We start from the raw sequence: 24,770 nt of genomic DNA, 5'->3' as shown, positions 1-24,770 counted from the left end.
TAGGGTATCAGAGATGGGCATTGATGGGAGAGTTAGGGTATCAGTGAGATGGGCATTGGTGGGAGAGTTAGGGTATCAGAGATGGGCATTGATGGGAGAGTTCGGGTATCAGTGAGATGGGCATTGATGGGAGAGTTATGGTATCAGAGATGGGCATTGATGGGAGAGTTAGGGTATCAGTGAGATGGGCTTTGATGGGAGAGTTAGGGTATCAGAGATGGGCATTGATGGGAGAGTTAGGGTATCCGTGAGATGGGTATTGATGGGAGAGTTAGGGTATCCGTGAGATGGGCATTGATGGGAGAGTTAGGGTATCAGTGAGATGGGCTTTGATGGGAGAGTTAGGGTATCAGTGAGATGGGCATTGGTGGGAGAGTTAGGGTATCAGTGAGATGGACATTGCTGGGAGAGTTAGGGTATCAGTGAGATGGACATTGATGGGAGAGCTGGGTATCAGTGAGATGGGCATTGATGGGAGAGTTAGGGTATCAGTGAGATGGACATTGATGGGAGAGTTAGGGTATCAGTGAGATGGGCATTGGTGGGAGAGTTAGGGTATCCGTGAGATGGGCATTGATGGGAGAGTTAGGGTATCAGTGAGATGGGCTTTGATGGGAGAGTTAGGGTATCAGTGAGATGGACATTGGTGGGAGAGTTAGGGTATCCGTGAGATGGGCATTGATGGGAGAGTTAGGGTATCAGAGATGGGCTTTGATGGGAGAGATAGGGTATCAGTGAGATGGGCATTGATGGGAGAGTTAGGGTATCAGTGAGATGGGCTTTGATGGGAGAGTTAGGGTATCAATGACATGGGCATTGATGGGAGAGTTAGGGTATCAGAGAAGGGCATTGATGGGAGAGTTAGGGTATCAGAGATGGGCTTTGATGGGAGAGTTAGGGTATCAGAGATGGGCATTGATGGGAGAGTTAGGGTATCAGTGAGATGGGCATTGATGGGAGAGTTAGGGTATCAGTGAGATGGGCATTGATGGGAGAGTTAGGGTACCAGAGATGGACATTGATGGGAGAGTTAGGGTATCAGCGATGGGCATTGATGGGAGAGTTAGGGTATCAGTGAGATGGGCTTTGATGGGAGAGTTAGGGTATCAGTGAGATGGACATTGATGGGAGAGAGGGTATCAGTGAGATGGGCTTTGATGGGAGAGTTAGGGTATCAGTGCGATGGGCATTAATCGAGAGTTAGGGTATCAGTGAGGTAGGCATTGATGGGAGAGTTAGGGTATCAGTGAGGTGGGCATTGATGGGAGAGTGAGGGTATAAGTGAGATGGGCTTTGATGGGAGAGTTAGGGTATCCGTGAGATGGGCATTGATGGGGGAGTTAGGGTATCAGAGATGGGCATTGCTGGGAGAGTTTGGGTATCAGTGAGATGGGCTTTGATGGGAGAGTTAGGGTATCAGAGACGGGCATTGATGGGAGAGTTAGGGTATCAGAGACGGGCATTGATGGGAGAGTTAGGGTACCAGTGAGATGGGCATTGGTGGGATAGTTAGGGTATCCGTGAGATGGGCATTGATGGGAGAGTTAGGGTATCAGTGAGATGGGCATTGATGGGAGAGTTAGGGCATCAGTGAGATGAGCATTGATGGGAGAATTAGGGTATCAGAGATGGGCATTGCTGGGAGAGTTTGGGTATCAGTGAGATGGGCTTTGATGGGAGAGTTAGGGTATCAGTGAGATGGGCTTTGATGGGAGAGTTAGGGTATCAGTGAGATGGGCATTGGTGGGAGAGTTAGGGTATCAGAGATGGGCATTGATGGGAGAGTTAGGGTATCAGTGAGATGGGCATTGATGGGAGAGTTATGGTATCAGAGATGGGCATTGATGGGAGAGTTAGGGTATCAGTGAGGTGGGCATTGATGGGAGAGTTAGGGTATCAGTGAGATGGGCTTTGATGGGAGAGTTAGGGTATCAGAGATGGGCATTGATGGGAGAGTTAGGGTATCCGTGAGATGGGCATTGATGGGAGAGTTAGGGTATCCGTGAGATGGGCATTGATGGGAGAGTTAGGGTATCAGTGAGATGGGCTTTGATGGGTGAGTTAGGGTATCAGTGAGATGGACATTGATGGGAGAGTTAGGGTATCAGTGAGATGGGCATTGATGGGAGAGTTCGGGTATCAGTGAGATGGACATTGATGGGAGAGTTTGGGTATCAGTGAGATGGGCTTTGATGGGAGAGTTAGGGTATCAGTGAGATGGGCATTGGTGGGAGAGTTAGGGTTTCCGTGAGATGGGCATTGATGGGAGAGTTAGGGTATCCGTGAGATGGGCAAGTTAGGGTATCAGTGAGATGGGCTTTGATGGGAGAGTTAGGGTATCAGTGAGGTGGGCATTCATGGGAGAGTTAGGCTAACAGAGATGTGCATTGATGGGAGAGTTAGGGTATCAGAGATGGGCATTGATGGGAGAGTTAGGGTATCAGTGAGGTGGGCATTGATGGGACAGTTAGGGTATCAGAGATGGGCATTGATGGGAGAGTTAGGGTATCAGGGATGGGCATTGATGGGAGAGTTAGGGTATCAGAGATGGACATTGATGGGAGAGTTAGGGTATCAGTGAGATGGGCATTGATGGGAGAGTTAGGGTATCAGTGAGATGGGCATTGATGGGAGAGTTAGGGTATCAGTGAGATGGGCATTGATGGGAGAGTTAGGGTATCAGTGAGATGGGCAATGATGGGAGAGTTAGGGTATCAGTGAGCTGGGCATTGATGGGAGAGTTAGGGTATCAGTGAGATGGGCTTTGATGGGAGAGTTAGGGTATCAGTGAGATGGACATTGATGGGACAGTGAGGGTATCAGTGAGATGGGCTTTGATGGGAGAGTTAGGGTATCAGTGTGATGGGCATTGATGGGAGAGTTAGGGTATCAGTGAGATGGGCTTTGATGGGAGAGTTAGGGTATCAGTGAGATGGGCTTTGATGGGAGAGTTAGGGTATCCGTGAGATGGGCATTCATGGGAGAGTTAGGGTGTCAGTGAGATGGGCATTGATGGGAGAGTTAGGGTATCAGAGATGGGCATTGATGGGAGAGTTAGGGTATCAGAGATGGGCATTGATGGGAGAGTTAGGGTATCAGAGATGGGCATTGATGGGAGAGTTAGGGTATCAGTGAGATGGGCATTGTTGGGAGAGTTAGGGTATCAGAGATGGACATTGATGGGAGAGTTAGGGTATCAGAGATGGGCATTGATGGGAGAGTTAGGGTATCAGTGAGATGGGCATTGATGGGAGAGTTAGAGTATCAGAGATGGGCATTGATGGGAGAGTTAGGGTATCAGTGAGATGGGCATTGATGGGAGAGTTAGGGTATCAGAGATGGGCATTGATGGGGGAGTTAGGGTATCAGTGAGATGGGCATTGATGGGAGAGTTAGGGTATCAGTGAGATGGGCATTGATTGGAGAGTTAGGGTATCAGTGAGATGGATATTGATGGGAGAGTTCGGGTATCAGAGATGGGCATTGATGGGAGAGTTAGGGTATCAGTGAGATGGACATTGATGGGAGAGTTAGGGTATCAGAGACGGGCATTGACGGGAGAGTTAGGGCATAAGTGAGATGGGCATTGATGAGAGAGTTAGGGTATCAGAGATGGGCATTGATGGGAGAGTTAGGGTATAAGTGAGATGGGCATTGATGGGAGAGTTAGGGTATCAGTGAGATGGGCATTGATGAGAGTTAGGGTATCAGAGATGGGCATTGATGGGAGAGTTAGGGTATAAGTGAGATGGGCATTGATGGGAGAGTTAGGGTATCAGTGAGATGGGCATTGATGGGACAGTTAGGGTATCAGTGAGATGGGCATTGATGGGAGAGTTCGGGTATTTCTGAGATGGGCTTTGAAGAGAGAGTTAGGGTATCAGTGAGATGGGCATTGATGGGAGAGTTAGGGTATCAGAGATGGGCATTGATGGGAGAGTTAGGGTATCAGTGAGATGGGCTTTGATGGGAGAGTTAGGGTATCAGTGAGATGGGCATTGATGGGAGAGTTAGGGTATCAGAGATGGGCATTGATCGGAGAGTTAGGGTATCCGTGAGATGGGCTTTGAAGAGAGAGTTAGGGTATCAGTGCGATGGGCATTGATGGGAGAGTTAGGGTATCAGTGAGGTGGGCATTGATGGGAGAGTTAGGGTATCAGTGAGATGGGCTTTCATGGGAGAGTTAGGGTATCAGTGAGATGGACATTGATGGGAGAGTTAGGGTATCAGTGAGATGGGCTTTGATGGGAGAGTTAGGGTATCCGTGAGATGGGCATTGATGGGAGAGTTAGGGTATCAGTGAGATGGGCTTTGATGGGAGAGTTAGGGTATCAGTGAGATGGGCATTGATGGGAGAGTTAGGGTGTCAGAGATGGGCATTGATGGGAGCGTTAGGGTATCAGTGAGATGGGCATTGGTGGGAGAGTTAGGGTATCAGAGATGGGCATTGATGGGAGAGTTAGGGTATCAGTGAGATGGGCATTGATGGGAGAGTTATGGTATCAGAGATGGGCATTGATGGGAGAGTTAGGGTATCAGTGAGATGGGCTTTGATGGGAGAGTTAGGGTATCAGAGATGGGCATTGATGGGAGAGTTAGGGTATCCGTGAGATGGGTATTGATGGGAGAGTTAGGATATCCGTGAGATGGGCATTGATGGGAGAGTTAGGGTATCAGTGAGATGGGCTTTGATGGGAGAGTTCGGGTATCAGTGAGATGGGCATTGGTGGGAGAGTTAGGGTATCAGTGAGATGGACATTGATGGGAGAGTTAGGGTATCAGTGAGATGGGCATTGGTGGGAGAGTTAGGGTATCCGTGAGATGGGCTTTGATGGGAGAGTTAGGGTATCAGTGAGATGGACATTGGTGGGAGAGTTAGGGTATCCGTGAGATGGACATTGGTGGGAGAGTTAGGGTATCCGTGAGATGGGCATTGATGGGAGAGTTAGGGTATCAGTGAGGTGGGCATTGATGGGAGAGTTAGGGTGTCAGAGATGGGCATTGATGGGAGAGTTAGGGTATCAGAGATGGGCATTGATGGGAGAGTTAGGGTATCAGTGAGGTGGGCATTGATGGGAGAGTTAGGGTATCAGAGATGGGCATTGATGGGAGAGTTAGGGTATCAGGGATGGGCATTGATGGGAGAGTTAGGGTATCAGTGAGATGGGCCTTGATGGGAGAGTTAGGGTATCAGAGATGGGCATTGATGGGAGAGTTAGGGTATCAGTGAGATGGGCATTGGTGGGAGAGTTAGGGTATCAGAGATGGGCATTGATGGGAGAGTTAGGGTATCAGAGATGGGCTTTGATGGGAGAGATAGGGTATCAGTGAGATGGGCATTGATGGGAGAGTTAGGGTATCAGTGAGATGGGCTTTGATGGGAGAGTTAGGGTATCAATGACATGGGCATTGATGGGAGAGTTAGGGTATCAGAGAAGGGCATTGATGGGAGAGTTAGGGTATCAGAGATGGGCTTTGATGGGAGAGTTAGGGTATCAGAGATGGGCATTGATGGGAGAGTTAGGGTATCAGTGAGATGGGCATTGATGGGAGAGTTAGGGGATCAGTGAGATGGGCATTGATGGGAGAGTTAGGGTATCAGAGATGGACATTGATGGGAGAGTTAGGGTATCAGAGATGGGCATTGATGGGAGAGTTAGGGTATCAGTGAGATGGGCTTTGATGGGAGAGTTAGGGTATCAGTGAGATGGACATTGATGGGAGAGTGAGGGTATCAGTGAGATGGGCTTTGATGGGAGAGTTATGGTATCAGTGCGATGGGCATTGATGGGAGAGTCAGGGTATCAGTGAGGTAGGCATTGATGGGAGAGTTAGGGTATCAGTGAGGTGGGCATTGATGGGAGAGTGAGGGTATAAGTGAGATGGGCTTTGATGGGAGAGTTAGGGTATCCGTGAGATGGGCATTGATGGGAGAGTTAGGGTACCAGAGATGGTCATTGATGGGAGAGTTAGGGTATCAGAGATGGGCATTGATGGGAGAGTTAGGGTACCAGTGAGATGGGCATTGGTGGGATAGTTAGGGTATCCGTGAGATGGGCATTGATGGGAGAGTTAGGGTATCAGTGAGATGGGCATTGATGGGAGAGTTAGGGCATCAGTGAGATGGGCATTGATGGGAGAGTTAGGGTATCAGAGATGGGCATTGCTGGGAGAGTTAGGGTATCAGTGAGATGGGCTTTGATGGGAGAGTTAGGGTATCAGTGAGATGGGCTTTGATGGGAGAGTTAGGGTATCAGTGAGATGGGCATTGGTGGGAGAGTTAGGGTATCAGAGATGGGCATTGATGGGAGAGTTAGGGTATCAGTGAGATGGGCATTGATGGGAGAGTTATGGTATCAGAGATGGGCATTGATGGGAGAGTTAGGGTATCAGTGAGGTGGGCATTGATGGGAGAGTTAGGGTATCAGTGAGATGGGCTTTGATGGGAGAGTTAGGGTATCAGAGATGGGCATTGATGGGAGAGTTAGGGTATCCGTGAGATGGGCATTGATGGGAGAGTTAGGGTATCCGTGAGATGGGCATTGATGGGAGAGTTAGGGTATCAGTGAGATGGGCTTTGATGGGAGAGTTAGGGTATCAGTGAGATGGGCATTGATGGGAGAGTTAGGGTATCAGTGAGATGGACATTGATGGGAGAGTTTGGGTATCAGTGAGATGGGCTTTGATGGGAGAGTTAGGGTATCAGTGAGATGGGCATTGGTGGGAGAGTTAGGGTATCCGTGAGATGGGCATTGATGGGAGAGTTAGGGTATCCGTGAGATGGGCGAGTTAGGGTATCAGTGAGGTGGGCATTGATGGGAGAGTTAGGGTATCAGAGATGGGCATTGATGGGAGAGTTAGGGTATCAGGGATGGGCATTGATGGGAGAGTTAGGGTATCAGTGAGATGGACATTGATGGGAGAGTTAGGGTATCAGTGAGATGGGCATTGATGGGAGAGTTAGGGTATCAGTGAGATGGGCTTTGATGGGAGAGTGAGGGTATCAGTGAGATGGGCTTTGATGGGAGAGTTATGGTATCAGTGCGATGGGCATTGATGGGAGAGTCAGGGTATCAGTGAGATGGGCATTGATGGGAGAGTTAGGGTATCAGTGAGATGGGCTTTGATGGGAGAGTGAGGGTATCAGTGAGATGGGCTTTGATGGGAGAGTTAGGGTATCAGAGATGGACATTGATGGGAGAGTTAGGGTATCAGAGATGGGCATTGATGGGAGAGTTAGGGTATCAGTGAGATGGGCTTTGATGGGAGAGTTAGGGTATCAGTGAGATGGACATTGATGGGAGAGTGAGGGTATCAGTGAGATGGGCTTTGATGGGAGAGTTAGGGTATCAGTGAGATGGACATTGATGGGAGAGTGAGGGTATCAGTGAGATGGGCTTTGATGGGAGAGTTATGGTATCAGTGCGATGGGCATTGATGGGAGAGTCAGGGTATCAGTGAGGTAGGCATTGATGGGAGAGTTAGGGTATCAGTGAGGTGGGCATTGATGGGAGAGTGAGGGTATAAGTGAGATGGGCTTTGATGGGAGAGTTAGGGTATCCGTGAGATGGGCATTGATGGGAGAGTTAGGGTACCAGAGATGGTCATTGATGGGAGAGTTAGGGTATCAGAGATGGGCATTGATGGGAGAGTTAGGGTACCAGTGAGATGGGCATTGGTGGGATAGTTAGGGTATCCGTGAGATGGGCATTGATGGGAGAGTTAGGGTATCAGTGAGATGGGCATTGATGGGAGAGTTAGGGCATCAGTGAGATGGGCATTGATGGGAGAGTTCGCGTATCAGAGATGGGCATTGCTGGGAGAGTTAGGGTATCAGTGAGATGGGCTTTGATGGGAGAGTTAGGGTATCAGTGAGATGGGCTTTGATGGGAGAGTTAGGGTATCAGTGAGATGGGCATTGGTGGGAGAGTTAGGGTATCAGAGATGGGCATTGATGGGAGAGTTAGGGTATCAGTGAGATGGGCATTGATGGGAGAGTTATGGTATCAGAGATGGGCATTGATGGGAGAGTTAGGGTATCAGTGAGGTGGGCATTGATGGGAGAGTTAGGGTATCAGTGAGATGGGCTTTGATGGGAGAGTTAGGGTATCAGAGATGGGCATTGATGGGAGAGTTAGGGTATCCGTGAGATGGGCATTGATGGGAGAGTTAGGGTATCCGTGAGATGGGCATTGATGGGAGAGTTAGGGTATCAGTGAGATGGGCTTTGATGGGAGAGTTAGGGTATCAGTGAGATGGGCATTGATGGGAGAGTTAGGGTATCAGTGAGATGGACATTGATGGGAGAGTTTGGGTATCAGTGAGATGGGCTTTGATGGGAGAGTTAGGGTATCAGTGAGATGGGCATTGGTGGGAGAGTTAGGGCATCCGTGAGATGGGCATTGATGGGAGAGTTAGGGTATCCGTGAGATGGGCGAGTTAGGGTATCAGTGAGGTGGGCATTGATGGGAGAGTTAGGGTATCAGGGATGGGCATTGATGGGAGAGTTAGGGTATCAGTGAGATGGACATTGATGGGAGAGTTAGGGTATCAGTGAGATGGGCATTGATGGGAGAGTTAGGGTATCAGTGAGATGGGCTTTGATGGGAGAGTTAGGGTATCAGTGAGATGGGCATTGGTGGGAGAGTTAGGGCATCCGTGAGATGGGCATTGATGGGAGAGTTAGGGTATCAGTGAGGTGGGCATTGATGGGAGAGTTAGGGTATCAGAGATGGGCATTGATGGGAGAGTTAGGGTATCAGGGATGGGCATTGATGGGAGAGTTAGGGTATCAGTGAGATGGACATTGATGGGAGAGTTAGGGTATCAGTGAGATGGGCATTGATGGGAGAGTTAGGGTATCAGTGAGATGGGCTTTGATGGGAGAGTTAGGGTATCAGTGAGATGGGCTTTGATGGGAGAGTTAGGGTATCCGTGAGATGGGCATTCATGGGAGAGTTAGGGTGTCAGTGAGATGGGATTTGATGGGAGAGTTAGGGTGTCAGTGAGATGGGCATTGATGGGAGAGTTAGGGTATCAGAGATGGGCATTGATGGGAGAGTTAGGGTATCAGAGATGGGCATTGATGGGAGAGTTAGGGTATCAGAGATGGGCATTGATGGGAGAGTTAGGGTATCAGTGAGATGGGCATTGATGGGAGAGTTAGGGTATCAGAGATGGACATTGATGGGAGAGTTAGGGTATCAGAGATGGGCATTGATGGGAGAGTTAGGGTATCAGTGAGATGGGCATTGATGGGAGAGTTAGGGTATCAGAGATGGGCATTGATGGGAGAGTTAGGGTAGCAGTGAGGTGGGCATTGATGGGAGAGTTAGGGTATCAGTGAGGTAGGCATTGATGGGAGAGTTCGGGTATCAGTGAGATGGGCGTTGATGGGAGAGTTAGGGTATCAGTGAGATGGGCATTGATGGGAGAGTTAGGGTATCAGTGAGATGGGCGTTGATGGGAGAGTTAGGGTATCAGTGAGATGGGCATTGATGGGAGAGTTAGGGTATCAGAGATGGGCATTGATGGGAGAGTTAGGGTATCAGAGATGGGCATTGATGGGAGAGTTAGGGTAGCAATGAGGTGGGCATTGATGGGAGAGTTAGGGTATCAGTGAGGTGGGCATTGGTGGGAGAGTTAGGGTATCAGTGAGATGGGCATTGATGGGAGAGTTAGGGTATCCGTGAGATGGGCATTGATTGGAGAGTTAGGGTATCAGAGATGGGCATTGATTGGAGAGTTAGGGTATCCGTGAGATGGGCATTGATGGGAGAGTTAGGGTATCAGAGATGGGCATTGATTGGAGAGTTAGGGTATCAGTGAGATGGGCATTGATGGGAGAGTTAGGGTATCCGTGAGATGGGCTTTGATGGGAGAGTTTGGGTATCAGTGAGATGGGCATTGATGGGAGAGTTAGGGTATCAGAGATGGGCATTGATGGGGGAGTTAGGGTATCAGTGAGATGGGCATTGATGGGAGAGTTCGGGTATCAGTGAGATGGGCATTGATTGGAGAGTTAGGGTATCAGTGAGATGGACATTGATGGGAGAGTTCGGGTATCAGAGATGGGCATTGATGGGAGAGTTAGGGTATCAGTGAGATGGACATTGATGGGAGAGTTCGGGTATCAGAGACGGGCATTGACGGGAGAATTAGGGTATCAGTGAGATGGGCATTGATGAGAGAGTTAGGGTATCAGAGATGGGCATTGATGGGAGAGTTAGGGTATAAGTGAGATGGGCATTGATGGGAGAGTTAGGGTATCAGTGAGATGGGCATTGATGAGAGAGTTAGGGTATCAGAGATGGGCATTGATGGGAGAGTTAGGGTATAAGTGAGATGGGCATTGATGGGAGAGTTAGGGTATCAGTGAGATGGGCATTGATGGGACAGTTAGGGTATCAGTGAGATGGGCATTGATGGGAGAGTTAGGGTATTCCTGAGATGGGCTTTGAAGAGAGAGTTAGGGTATCAGTGAGATGGGCATTGATGGGAGAGTTAGGGTATCAGAGATGGGCATTGATGGGAGAGTTAGGGTATCAGTGAGGTGGACATTGATGGGAGAGTTAGGGTATCAGTGAGATGGGCATTGGTGGGAAAGTCAGGGTATCAGTGAGATGGGCATTGATGGGAGAGTTAGGGTATCAGTGAGATGGGCTTTGATGGGAGAGTTAGGGTATCAGTGAGATGGGCTTTGATGGGAGAGTTAGGGTATCAGTGAGATGGGCATTGATGGGAGAGTTAGGCTATCAGAGCTGGGCATTGATGGGAGAGTTAGGGTATCCGTGAGATGGGCTTTGAAGAGAGAGTTAGGGTATCAGTGCGATGGGCATTGATGGGAGAGTTAGGGTATCAGCGAGATGGGCATTGATGGGAGAGTTAGGGTATCAGTGAGATGGGCATTGATGGGAGAGTTAGGGTATCAGAGATGGGCATTGATGGGAGAGTTAGGGTATCAGTGAGATGGGCATTGGTGGGAGAGTTAGGGTATCAGAGATGGGCATTGATGGGAGAGTTAGGGTATCAGTGAGATGAGCATTGATGGGAGAGTTATGGTATCAGAGATGGGCATTGATGGGAGAGTTAGGGTATCAGTGAGATGGGTATTGATGGGAGAGTTAGGGTATCAGAGATGGGCATTGATGGGAGAGTTAGGGTATCCGTGAGATGGGTATTGATGGGAGAGTTAGGGTATCAGTGAGATGGACATTGATGGGAGAGTTAGGGTATCAGTGAGATGGGCATTGATGGGAGAGTTAGGGTATCAGTGAGATGGACATTGATGGGAGAGTTCGGGTATCAGTGAGATGGGCATTGGTGGGAGAGTTAGGGTATGCGTGAGATGGGCATTGATGGGAGAGTTAGGGTATCAGTGAGATGGGCTTTGATGGGAGAGTTAAGGTATCAGTGAGATGGACATTGGTGGGAGAGTTAGGGTATCCGTGAGATGGGCATTGATGGGAGAGTTAGGGTATCAGTGAGATGGGCATTGATGGGAGAGTTAGGGTGTCACAGATGGGCATTGATGGGAGAGTTAGGGTATCAGAGATGGGCATTGATGGGAGAGTTAGGGTATCAGTGAGGTGGGCATTGATGGGAGAGTTAGTGTATCAGAGATGGGCATTGATGGGAGAGTTAGGGTATCAGGGATGGGCATTGATGGGAGAGTTAGGGTATCAGTGAGATGGGCATTGGTGGGAGAGTTAGGGTATGCGTGAGATGGGCATTGATGGGAGAGTTAGGGTATCAGTGAGATGGGCTTTGATGGGAGAGTTAAGGTATCAGTGAGATGGACATTGCTGGGAGAGTTAGGGTATCCGTGAGATGGGCATTGATGGGAGAGTTAGGGTATCAGTGAGATGGGCATTGATGGGAGAGTTAGGGTGTCACAGATGGGCATTGATGGGAGAGTTAGGGTATCAGAGATGGGCATTGATGGGAGAGTTAGGGTATCAGTGAGGTGGGCATTGATGGGAGAGTTAGTGTATCAGAGATGGGCATTGATGGGAGAGTTAGGGTATCAGGGATGGGCATTGATGGGAGAGTTAGGGTATCAGTGAGATGGGCATTGATGGGAGAGTTAGGGTATCAGAGATGGGCTTTGATGGGAGAGATAGGGTATCAGTGAGATGGGCATTGATGGGAGAGTTAGGGTATCAGTGAGATGGGCTTTGATGGGAGAGTTAGGGTATCAATGACATGGGCATTGATGGGAGAGTTAGGGTATCAGAGAAGGGCATTGATGGGAGAGTTAGGGTATCAGAGATGGGCTTTGATGGGAAAGTTAGGGTATCAGAGATGGGCATTGATGGGAGAGTTAGGGTATCAGTGAGATGGGCATTGATGGGAGAGTTAGGGTATCAGTGAGATGGGCATTGATGGGAGAGTTAGGGTATCAGAGATGGACATTGATGGGAGAGTTAGGGTATCAGAGATGGGCATTGATGGGAGAGTTAGGGTATCAGTGAGATGGGCTTTGATGGGAGAGTTTGGGTATCAGTGAGATGGACATTGATGGGAGAGTGAGGGTATCAGTGAGATGGGCTTTGATGGGAGAGTTAGGGTATCAGTGCGATGGGCATTGATGGGAGAGTTTGGGTATCAGTGAGGTAGGCATTGATGGGAGAGTTAGGGTATCAGTGAGGTGGGCATTGATGGGAGAGTGAGGGTATCAGTGAGATGGGCTTTGATGGGAGAGTTAGGGTATCCGTGAGATGGGCATTGATGGGAGAGTTAGGGTACCAGAGATGGTCAGTGATGGGAGAGTTAGGGTATCAGAGACGGGCATTGATGGGAGAGTTAGGGTACCAGTGAGATGGGCATTGGTGGGATAGTTAGGGTATCAGTGAGATGGGCATTGATGGGAGAGTTAGGGTATCAGAGATGGGCATTGATGGGAGAGTTAGGGTATCAGAGATGGGCATTGATGGGAGAGTTAGGGTATCAGAGATGGGCATTGATGGGAGAGTTTGGATAACAGAGAGATTGGCTTCGATATGTGGACAGCCTTTTCTCGTTCCTGAATTTTCTATGTCCATACCAGCCATAGACAGTAAGTTCAGTATCTCCATGGTAACAGCGTAGATCAGGTCTGTCACTGCAAGGGAAGAGCAAGAAGTGAATAAGTAACTAACTGAGAATTGGTCCAGCCTGGGGCTCTTGAACACCCTGGGGTGGGAATTGAACCCACGACGTTCTGACTCACAGGGGAGAGTGCGGCCCGCTGAGCCACAGCTGACACTGAGTATAGGGGCTTGTGAGGAAACTGGTCTGTCAGCCAGCTCACCCGGGGATTCCTCCAGGGGTGAAGACTGAAAATGGAGAGCCTCCTTGTGGCTGAATGAGTAAATGCAGCTTGTGGTGTTGCACTGAGCCACATGGACCAGGAAGGTGGCAGGTTCGATCCTCAATCTGTACGGACTCGGCAGTAACACTGTTAGGCTCGGGAACAACCAAGGTTCCTGCTCCTGTATCACTATCCAGTGACCCTCATTGGAAGGGTGGTGTGTGTGGACTTCGGGTGAGGACAGGGCCATGCTTGTCGCTATGGGTGATGGAATGAGGCTCACTGTTCACACAGTTGGACAAGTGGCTAGTCGGGTATACAGATTGAGATCATCTCTTGTAAGTGGGGGCGGGGGGAGAAAATTGCACAAATGGTTATATTTAAATGTAGGCAAGAGATCCTAATGATCAATAATCACTGACTGACAGTGGCCCAGTGCAGGGTTTATTGGACTCACCATTTGTTGCTCAGTGCAGTGTCACTCCACTCCAGTCAGTTGCTGCACCTCAATCATGGGCCTGGAGCACCCCCTGGTGGCCAGGTGAATATACACATGGAAAACAACCAACTCCTGAAATGTTCCTTGTCAGTGGTTTGCAGAGAACGTTCTGCTTGATTCAGGATTTCTATTAAAAAAAGTCCAGTTTGCAAATCCGTGAACCACAGCCCGTTTAATTATTTACTTTGTAGCTCAATCAGAAGTAAGGAATCTCTGAACACAAAACCAGAATTTACATTAAACTCATCGAATTTCTAAAAGGTTCTGCTGTCTCTGGCTGATATTGATTACAGGATTGACTGAACTCAGCATACTGGGAAATGAAAGAATATATGATTCAGATTCAATGTCATCTGATTGAGGATTTACTTTTGATGTATAACAGGCAATCTATACAATGAGAGTGAATGGGAAGGGGTTTGGTCCATTGGGATTCTATACAGTGGGAGGAATGGGAAGGGGTTTGGTCCATTGGGATTCTATACAATGGGAGTGAATGGGAAGGGATTTGGTCCATTGGGATTCTATACAATGGGAGTGAATGGGAAGGGGTTTGGTCCATTGGGATTCTATACAATGGGAGTGAATGGGAAGGGGTTTGGGTCCATTGGGATTCTATACAGTGGGAGTGAATGGGAAGGGGTTTGGTCCATTGGGATTCTATACAGTGGGAGTGAATGGGAAGGGGTTTGGTCCATTGGGATTCTATACAATGGGAGTGAATGGGAAGGGATTTGGTCCATTGGGATTCTATATGGTGGGAGAAATGGGAAGAGGTTTGGTCCATTGGGATTTTATATAATGGGAATGAATGGGAAGGGGTTTGGTCCATTGGGATTCTATACGGTGGGAGAAATGGGAAGAGGTTTGGTCCATTGGGATTCTATACAGTGGGAGGAATGGGAAGGGATTTGGTCCATTGGGATTGTCGCCGTCCCAGGCTTGACTCCCTCTTAGATAAGCCTACAGCTTCCCTCTGTGCCTCTCTTGGCATCCTGCGAAGGGCCCATTGAGGCACTCGTCGCTGCCTCCTTACGAGCAGCAACTCCAACTGTCCCATCCTACTCTCTCGCCCACCTTCCCGCCCAGCGCACCCACTGGGGGCAAATGTTGCCAAATACCTCACCGTCCAACTCACCCCTCCCAGTGCCAACCCTGTGGACATTGGCAGTGGGTCAGCCATCACCGACCCTCTCCGCATCCCCCTCCAGAATGTCCGTTCACTTGCGGACAAGACCCTTGCCACCCATGAGCTTATCGTGGATGATTGCATCGACATTATGGTCCTGACAGAGGGGTGATGACAACTTACCCTTAAATGAAGCCTCCCCACCTGGCTACACCTTCCACCACTTGCCCCGCTCAGATCGCCGCGGTGGTGGTGTGGCTCTCATCACCAAATCACACCTTGGTCTGTCCCTCTATTCCTCTGGCACTTTCTCCTCCTTTGAGCATTTCACCTTATTCCAACCCTCTCACCTCTCATTTAAGATTCTCGTTCTCTACCGCTCACCCAAGCACCATAAACATTACTGAGATATCTTCACTGCTTTCTGCCCTCAGCCTCTACACTGAGCGACTTCTCACCCTCGGTGATTTCAGCCTCAATCTCAATTCATCATGTTCTCTCTCCTCTGAGTTCACTAGCCTCCTATCCTACCTTAATCTCGCCCTCAATTTAAAACTCCCCAACCCATATTCACAGCCCCCCCTCGACCTTGTCCTCTCTCGTGGTCTCACTACTCCCATCATACTCCCACAGATAAGGCCATCTCTGGCCACTTCGTCATCTCACTCTCCACCCACATCCCCCTTCCCCCGCAACCCCCTCTACTTCCTTCTGTGTCCGCCCCTGGAGAAAACTCTCTCCCAACTCTCTTACAACTGCACTTACGAAATCCCAACTGTCCAGCCTCTGGCCCTCCATTCACCACAATATTCCTGCAGCTAACGATCTCCTCAGCCACACCCTCACTGCCACCTTTGATGCCCTAGTCCCTATTAAAACAATTACCCTCTCTCACCCTGGCTGTTCCCCCTGGTACGGCTCTCATCTTCACTCCCTTAAGTCCAAAGGACGCAGACTTGAATGGATATGACGGACAACTAGCTTAGCCATTCACCACCAGATCTGACTGAACCACATGAAGCATTATCGGGTCCGGCCCTCATCTGCCAAAATTGCTCACTATTCCAGAATCATTCTGGAATGCAAAGATAAACCCTAGCTTCTACTCTCTACTGCTAACCGTCTTCTTAAACCCCTCTCCACTGTCTCCTCCACCCTCAACTCCGACAACAAGTGTGAGGAGCTCCTGGACTTCTTTGTCTCTAAGATTGAGACCATCCGATCAGCTGCCTCTGCCACTTCCCTTCCTTCCCCTAGCCCACTGGGCCAAACTTCCTCTAAGGTTCCCCCTGCCCTAGCCCTGAACTCACTCCTTTCTCCAGTTTCTCTCCGATCTCCCCTCATGACCTCTCTGCGCTCATCTTGTCCATGAGACCCACCTCTCCTCCCTCGACCCTATTCCCACCAAACTCCTGACCACCCAACTTCCTTTTCTGGCTCCCATGTTTGCTGACATTGTTAACAGTTCTCTCTCCTCAGGCACTGTCCCCCTCTCCTTCAAATCTGCTGTCATCACCCCTCTCAAAAAACCCACCCTTAACCCCTCTGTCCTTGCAAACTACCACCCCATCTCCAACCTCCCTTTCCTCTCCAAAGTCTTTGAACGTGTTGTCATTTCCCAAATCTGTGCCCATCTTTCCCACAATTCCATGTTTGAATCCCTCCAATCAGGTCTCTGCCCTTGCCACAGTACCGAAGCGGCTCTCATCAAAGTCACAAATGACATCCTATGTGACTGTGACTATGGTAAACTATCCCTCCTCGTCCGAAGCTGACTTGTCTGCAGCCTTTGACACGGTTGACCACTCCATCCTTCTCCAACGCCTCTCCACCGTCGTCCAGCTGGGTGGGACTGCACTCGGCTGGTTCCATTCTTATTTATCAAATCGTAGCCAGAGAATCACCTGCAATGGATTCTCTTCCCGCTCCTGCATCGTTACCTCTGGTGTCCCCCAGGGATCTATCCTTGGCCCCCTCCTATTTCTCATCTACATGTTGCCTCTTGGTGACATCAGTGGTGAAAACACAGCGTCAGTTTCCACATGTACGCTGACGACACCCAGCTCCACCTCACTACTACGATAGCAAAATACTGCGGATGTTGGAAATCCGAAATAACAACAGAAAATGCTGGAAAAACTCAGCAGGTCAGGCAACATCCGTGGACAGAAATTTGAGTTGCCTTTTTAGGTCGAACCCTTCTTCAAAACTGGAAAGAAAAGATAGATCGGAGGCAGGGCTGCGATCGGACAAAAGAATAAAAGAAACAAAAGAAGTAAAAAAGAGACAATAAAAGGTATTAGAAGCTAGACGAGATGGTAATAGGCTGAGATGAGGTGTAAAGTGCACTGGCAGGGCAAGAGATAGCTGCCAGGTGTGAGAGTGAAACAAAAGGAAAGGGGGGGGGGGGAAAAGGAGTGGAAAAATTACAAGAAAAAATGAAATAGTACCTCTTCTCTCGACCCCGCCACAGTCTCTAAATTGTCAGACTGCTTGTCCGACGTACAGTTCTGGATCAGCAGAAACTTTCTCTAATTAAATATCGGGAAGATCGAAGCCATTGTTTTCGGTCCCCGTCACAAACTCCATTCCCTAGTCACCGACTCCTTCCCTCTCCCTAACATCTGTCTGAGGCGGAGGGATGAGGCCATGGAGGAATTTGAAAACAAGGATGAGAATTTTAAAATTGAGGCGTTACTTAACCGGGAGCCAATGTAGGTCAGCGGGCACAGGGGTGATGGGTGAACGGGACTTGGTGAGAGTTAGGACACAGGCAGCCGAGTTTCGGATGAGGTCATGATTACGAAGTGGGGAAGATGAGAGACGGCCATGAGAGCACAGAAATAATCGAATCTGGAAATAACAAAAGCATGGATGAGGGCTTCAGCACCAGATGGGCTGAGGCGGGGCAGTGATGGGCAATGTGGTGTATGTGCCTTTAAGAGCCCCTGTATACTGTAATGCCGGTAATGGCCACTCGGGCTATATAAGCCTGTATAGTGTCTTGTATCTGTTAGTTCACCTCCAGACATTGTTCAGTAAACACCTGTGAAACCTACTCCTGCATTCCGTGTCTCCATTAACACACAGATACAACAGTGGCGACGAATTGGAAACGGACTTACCTGCAATTTGGCAGCACCTCAAGGAGATCGATTCCTCAGACGAAAGTCGAAGAAAAACAAGAAAGAAAAGAGAAAAGGGAAAGGCTGTGGTTTCACCGGCTGGCCGAGCTGGTGGCAGGTACTGCAGTGGTCCTTCCTGGATGGCGGGCTGGGGCTCCATCGGCTGGCTCTGCAGCGGAGCCGAGCAGCGAAGGCGGAGGTAAACAGAGACAGAGGGGGGGAGCACTCGGGAGACGGCCGGCGCTGCAAAGCAGGTCGGCGTTCGGACCAAGCAGAGGTAGGGAAAAGTCCCAGAGAGTCCAGCGGGAACGAGTCTAGACCTATTGAAAAAAAACCTATGTAAATAAAGACCGCGGAGAACAGCGTTGTCAGCAGCAGCAGCGGCGGGAAAGCGCGGGAGGCGCCATTTTTTTCTGCGGGGAAGAAAGGAAAGCGCGGGAGGCACCATTTTTTTTCAGGATGCCTAAGGCTGGCAATATTAATGCTTTCGATAGCGATATAGAGGATTGGACCACATATGAGGAAAGAGTGGAGGTATATTGCACAGCAAATGAAATAGAGGATGATAAAAAGGCATCAGTACTTCTAAATCTGATGGGCGCAAGGACATACGGGCTGTTACGAAACTTAATCACTCCAGCCAAACCAAAGGACAAGAATTTTAAGGAGATTGTTGATACCCTACAGGAGCACTTAAACCCAACACCACTGCTGATAGCGGAACGATTCAAATTCTTCAAGAGGAATCAGCACAAGAATGAAAGTAACGCTGATTACCTCACCGAATTAAGGAAGCTGTCAAAGCACTGCCAATTCAGGGCAGGACTGGCAGATTCTCTTCGAGACAAATTCGTCTGCGGTCTCCTAAGTGAAGGAACACAGAAAAGGCTACTTTCTGAGAAAGATTTGACACTGGACAAGGCTTTCAGTATGGCTGTATCATACGAAGCAGCCGCAAGAGGAGCTGCAGAGATACAACAAAAGCCACAGGACTTCGGCACCCATGAAATGACACAGGGTTTCGAGAGATGTTATCGCTGCGGCAGGTCCACCCATGACCAGAGGGACTGCTGGTTCAAGGACAAAGCATGCAGGCAATGTGGAAAGATTGGACACATTGCACGTGTATGCCGATCTGGACACAAAAAATCCATGGACAGGAAAAAAATCAATAAGGAAAAGTACAGAAAGGTACAAATGATGACGGACAGTAGCTCCGAAGACCAGAAGAACGATAGCGACTCCGGAAACAAGAGACTAAGCTGTCTCAAATTACATAATGTAATTGCCAAAGAAGATTACCAGACCATTTGGGTTACCCTCACGATAGCGGGGTCCCCAGTTAAAATGGAGCTAGATACAGGATCAGCTCTGACCATCATAAGTCGATGGGATTACGAGCGGCTATTTCCGCATATACCTTTGAAAGACACATCCATTATCTTGAAAACATATACGGGGCAGAAAGTATACCCCAAAGGGAAAATAAAGGTGCCTGTTGTATATAACGGCAAGGAAATACAGAAGTTGTATTTATACGTTCTGCAAGATGGTGGTCCACCGCTGTTGGGACGTGAATGGATCAGGAAGATACGTTTAGACTGGCACTCCATTCAGGCACTGACGGTGACCAGTAAGAAAAAAATGATGATGACGTCATACCTGAACGATTAAAAGACATCTTGGCCAACGCCAAGGAAGTGTTTCAACAGGAACTAGGAACCTTGAAAGGCGTCACCGCCTCAATAAAAGTGGAAGATGCGGCAATTCCCAAGTTTTTTAAGGCAAGGCCGGTGCCATACGCAATTCGTCCAGCAGTCGAGGCAGAGCTGGAGAATTTGGAAAAGGCAGGCGTATTATCGAAGATAGATTGGAGCGAGTGGGCAACACCCATCGTCCCGGTCATGAAGAAAACATTGAATAATGATAAATCTGAAGAACAGAGAAAAATTTGCATCTGTGGGGACTTCAAGGTGACTGTAAACCCGGTTCTTCACACGGTACAGTATCCTCTTCCAAGGATAGAAGATATTTTCGCCTCACTGTTCGGAGGAAAACGTTTCACCAAAATTGACTTGGCTCAGGCATATCTACAGATGGAGGTTGAAGAGGCCTCTAAAAAGTATCTCACGATAAATACACACAAAGGCCTGTACCAGTACAATCGACTGGTTTTCGGAGTAGCATCAGCTCCAGCTATCTGGCAAAGAGCTATGGAGCAAGTCCTCCAAGGGATTCCGGGGACTCAATGCTACCTAGACGACATCCTTGTAACAGGAGAAAACGACAACGAGCACCTTGCCAATTTGGAGCAGGTGCTCACTAGGCTGAGAGAACGGGGCCTACGAGCAAATCGCCCCAAGTGCGAATTTTTCCAGAAACAAATATCATATTGTGGCCACATAATTAACGAGGAAGGGTTGCATGAGTCACCTGAAAAAATTGAGGCGGTCATAAAAGCCCCAGCACCTGAAAATGTCTCACAATTAAGGTCGTTCCTGGGATTGATAAATTACTATCATAAATTTTTACCGAACTTGTCAACTCTTCTGCACCCTCTTAACGAACTGCTACAAACGGGAGTAATTTGGAAATGGAGCGAAGACTGTAAACGTGCCTTCCATAAATGCAAAGGCTTGATCACGTCCAAGGAAGTTTTGGCTCATTACAACCCATCACTGCCAATCAGACTGGCGTGCGATGCATCCCCTTACGGCGTAGGAGCGGTATTATCGCATAGATTCCCTGATGGCTCGGAGCGGCCAATAGCTTTTGCGTCACGCTCATTGAACTCAGCTGAGCGTAACTATGCCCAGATCGACAGGGAAGCACTCAACCTGGTATGGGGAGTGAAGAAATTCAACCATTACCTACACGGACAAAAATTTACCTTGTTGACTGACCATCAACCCCTCGTCTCCATATTCAACCCTAAAAAGGGTGTTCCCATTATGACAGCGCAAAGGCTACAGAGGTGGTCCCTTTTCCTAGGGGCACACCAATATGACTTAGAATACAAAGGATCAAAACAGCATGGGAATGCTGACGGTTTATCGCGCCTACCGTTGCCAACGGTAGAAGAGGCACCTACAGTGGACCCAGTGGAGATGTTCCACTCAACCATAGTGGAATGTCTACCAGTAACAAATTCTGCCATTGAAAAGGAAACGAGAAATGACCCGACTCTCTCACGAGTCTACGATTTAACGGTGAAGGGATGGCCAGCACATGGCGAACCACTGTTGCCAGCATTCTCGCAAAGAAGAGAACAGCTGTCAGTGTGCCGAGGAACCTTGATGTGTGGATCCAGAGTGGTGATTCCACCCAAACTCCAGGATAAAGTGCTAAAGGAGCTTCACGATGGGCATCTGGGTGGAGTGAAAATGAAGAACCCAACCAGAGCGTTTGTGTGGTGGCCAGGTATCGATGGAGACATCGAAGAAATGACCAAGAGCTGCCTAGGATGCCAGAAGGTCCAAAACGCCCCACCACAAGCCCCTCTACATCCATGGGAGTGGCCCTCATCTCCATGGCAAAGGGTACACATCGACTTTGCTGGTCCATTTATGGACTCAATGTTCTTAATCGCGGTTGATGCACACTCCAAGTGGCCGGAGGTAATAAAGATGTCCTCCACCACCACGGAAAAAACCATCACAGTATTAAGGACCATATTTGCCAGGAATGGGCTGCCTGAACAGATCTGTTCTGATAATGGACCGCAATTTGTGTCCGAAGAATTCAGGAAGTTCTTAAAAAACAATGGGGTTAAGCACTACACGTCCACCCCATACCATCCCGCCACCAATGGATTGGCTGAAAGGTTTGTCCAGACCTTCAAGAAGGCCATAAAGGCCATGGGTAATGAAGACATAAAACTTCAGCATAAGGTAGATAACTTCTTGTTTGCATACAGGAATGCAACACATGTGGTTACAAACCAAACTCCCGCCATGATGTTCTTCAATAGAGGCCTAAGATGCCGGCTGGATTTGATCAAGCCAAACATCAGAAGGGACGTGGAGAACCGGCAATTTCAAGGCATGAATGAAAGGCCAACTAGAACCTTCCAGATAGGTCAACAAGTTTTGGCCCGGGACTACCGTACCGAGAAATGGCAGCCTGGAACTATTTGCACACGACTAGGACCGCTGATGTATACCGTGGACATTGGAGAAAGCATAATAAGGTGCCATGCTGACCAGATCATAGAGTCCTCCGAAAAGGGACAACCTACACCACAACTCTATACGCCTAATGATGAAGCAGAGATACCCATAGTATCTACCTCCGATCCGGTGATACTGGAACCAGATGAACCCGACACTGGCATTCAAGCCGAATCGACCTTGCCAAAAGAACCTACTACACCACCGAGGCGGTATCCGGACCGAGTCAGGAAGCCTCCAGAGAGACTGACTTATAATTGATTAACTGCAGCAAATGTGTAGATTATTGTTCTTGTAATATGTTAATTAATGATTACTTAAAATATTATGTACTGGTTGTCTAAAAGGGGAGGAATTGTGGTGTATGTGCCTTTAAGAGCCCCTGTATACTGTAATGCCGGTAATGGCCACTCGGGCTATATAAGCCTGTATAGTGTCTTGTATCTGTTAGTTCACCTCCAGACTTTGTTCAGTAAACACCTGTGAAACATACTCCTGCATTCCATGTCTCCATTAACACACGGATACAACAGGCAATATTACAGAGGTGGAAGTAGGCGGTCTTGATCATGGAGAGGATATGGGGTCGGAAGCTCAGCTCAGGTTTAAATAGGATGCTGAGGTTGTGGTCCATTGGGATTCTATAGAATAAGAATATAGTGACTTGGACTACTAGGAGATATTTTCTTTGGCACACATTGGGAGTGCGTATTGAGAAGCTGTGCCGTTCAGCCAGTGATTTTTCCGTCCGTCAATGTTGTGATCCACTGTGTGTTGGCAATGTCACAGGGGGAGGCTTCCCCTACACTGCCCATAAATCACACCGAGTGTGTACAATGACATCTGACATTAGTCGTTCCTTTCATGTCCTCCGGCGATGTGCCGGTGAGGTGATACCATCACAGCTCCTTGGCCATCCATCCTGCCACTGATGCAGAATTTCTAGTAAGTTATGAAGTCGTTCACTGACCCGAGCAAGCACCAAACTATAACCATCTCAATGGCCAGTTAATGTCCATGTTGCTCCCACAGCAGATGTGAAATTGAATAAAATCAAACAAACCGTTTCCTGAGGGCTGTAATCTAACTGGAGACTATTGCATGCCTTTTGCTTAAGGAATTGAAGGCAGTTCCGAGTCTATGGTGAGTTAGGTGATCTCAGCTGAGAACCATTTGGGGGTCTACAACAGGCCTGAGCCACCTGGCCTAGGAAGAGGGCCAGGGTCTGCGCTGTGGATCACTCCCCAGTGCCTCGCTGCTGGAAAGTGCATGGTGTGTATGGATGTCAGCTGAGGACAGGTCCAGTTCTGATGATGTCTGCAGCCTGTCGCCACTGAACAGCTGAAGAATGTGTTATGTTCATTAATAACTAGACATTCTTATTATGAACACAGCTAGCTTCTGTAATGATATCAGCAAATAGAGATGGTATTTGCCTGTTCGATTATGATGCCTTAATAGCATGATTGCATGTATTGATTGCTTGTGCCTGACCAGCAGAGGGCATGTGACCGAGAGAAGCAAGGCAGTTAGTTTAGTTTCGGTTTCGTTCTAGATGCATCACAGCATCGTGTCTCCTGTAAAAGCTGTATAAAAGAGTTGAACAGACTTTAGATTAAAACTCATTCTCTTTCATAAATGTCTCATCATTGAACCCACAAAGAAATCAATACATGGTGTCAGAAGTGGCTGAAAGAGATGAAGAGAAAAATTCTGAAGTTAAATCAGCTCTCCACAAATTAGCAAGCCAAAAGAGAACATCGTTGCTTACCATTAGAGAATAGCTAACGAAGTGAAAAATGGAAGGTTTACACCCACCGGCGACGCTTCAGTTGACAGGTAATGTGGCTGAAAATTGGAGAAGGTTCAAACAACGTGTGGGGTTGTATTTATCAGCAATCGGAGCTGACGAGAAAAGTAATAAACAGAAATCGTCACTGTTCTTACATGTCGTGGGTGGTGAAGCGCTGGAGGTGTATAATAATTTCACATTCGCTGCTAATGGAGACAAAATGAAGCTAGATAAAATAATGGAACAGTTTGAGGCCTACTGCATACCTAAACGTAACGTGACGTTTGAGGGGCACAGATTTTTCACATGTGTACAGAAAACGGGTGAGACTATTGATCAGTATGTGACTGAACAGAGAAACCGAAGCAAATCGTGTGAATTTGGGGGACTGACAGACTCGCTGACAAAAGACAGACTGGTGTGTGGTATTCCAGATAATGGTCTAAGGGAAAGACTGCTAAGAGAGCAAGATCTAGACCTGGGAAAAGCCATAGCACTGTGTAAGGCTACAGAGACTGTGAAGTCGCAGGCAAAGGAGCTGTTCAGTGACAATAGCTGCAACGTGGATGCAGTGAGAATGAACGGACACAAACCGGTTAACAAAAAGAGCGCCAATGTGAAAAAAGAGGCATGGCCAGTGAACAAAAATGAAAGGGACAATCGAAAGTCATGTAGTCGATGCGGTACACAGCATCCACCAAGAAAGTGTCCAGCATATGGTAAAACATGCAATAGTTGCAACAAAAACAACCATTATGCCCGTTG

Source organism: Somniosus microcephalus, chromosome 20, assembly GCF_052327205.1.
Source record: "Somniosus microcephalus isolate GS21.2 chromosome 20, FLI_Smic_1.0, whole genome shotgun sequence".
Lineage (NCBI taxonomy): Eukaryota > Metazoa > Chordata > Chondrichthyes > Squaliformes > Somniosidae > Somniosus > Somniosus microcephalus.
This window is presented reverse-complemented; position numbering follows the sequence as displayed.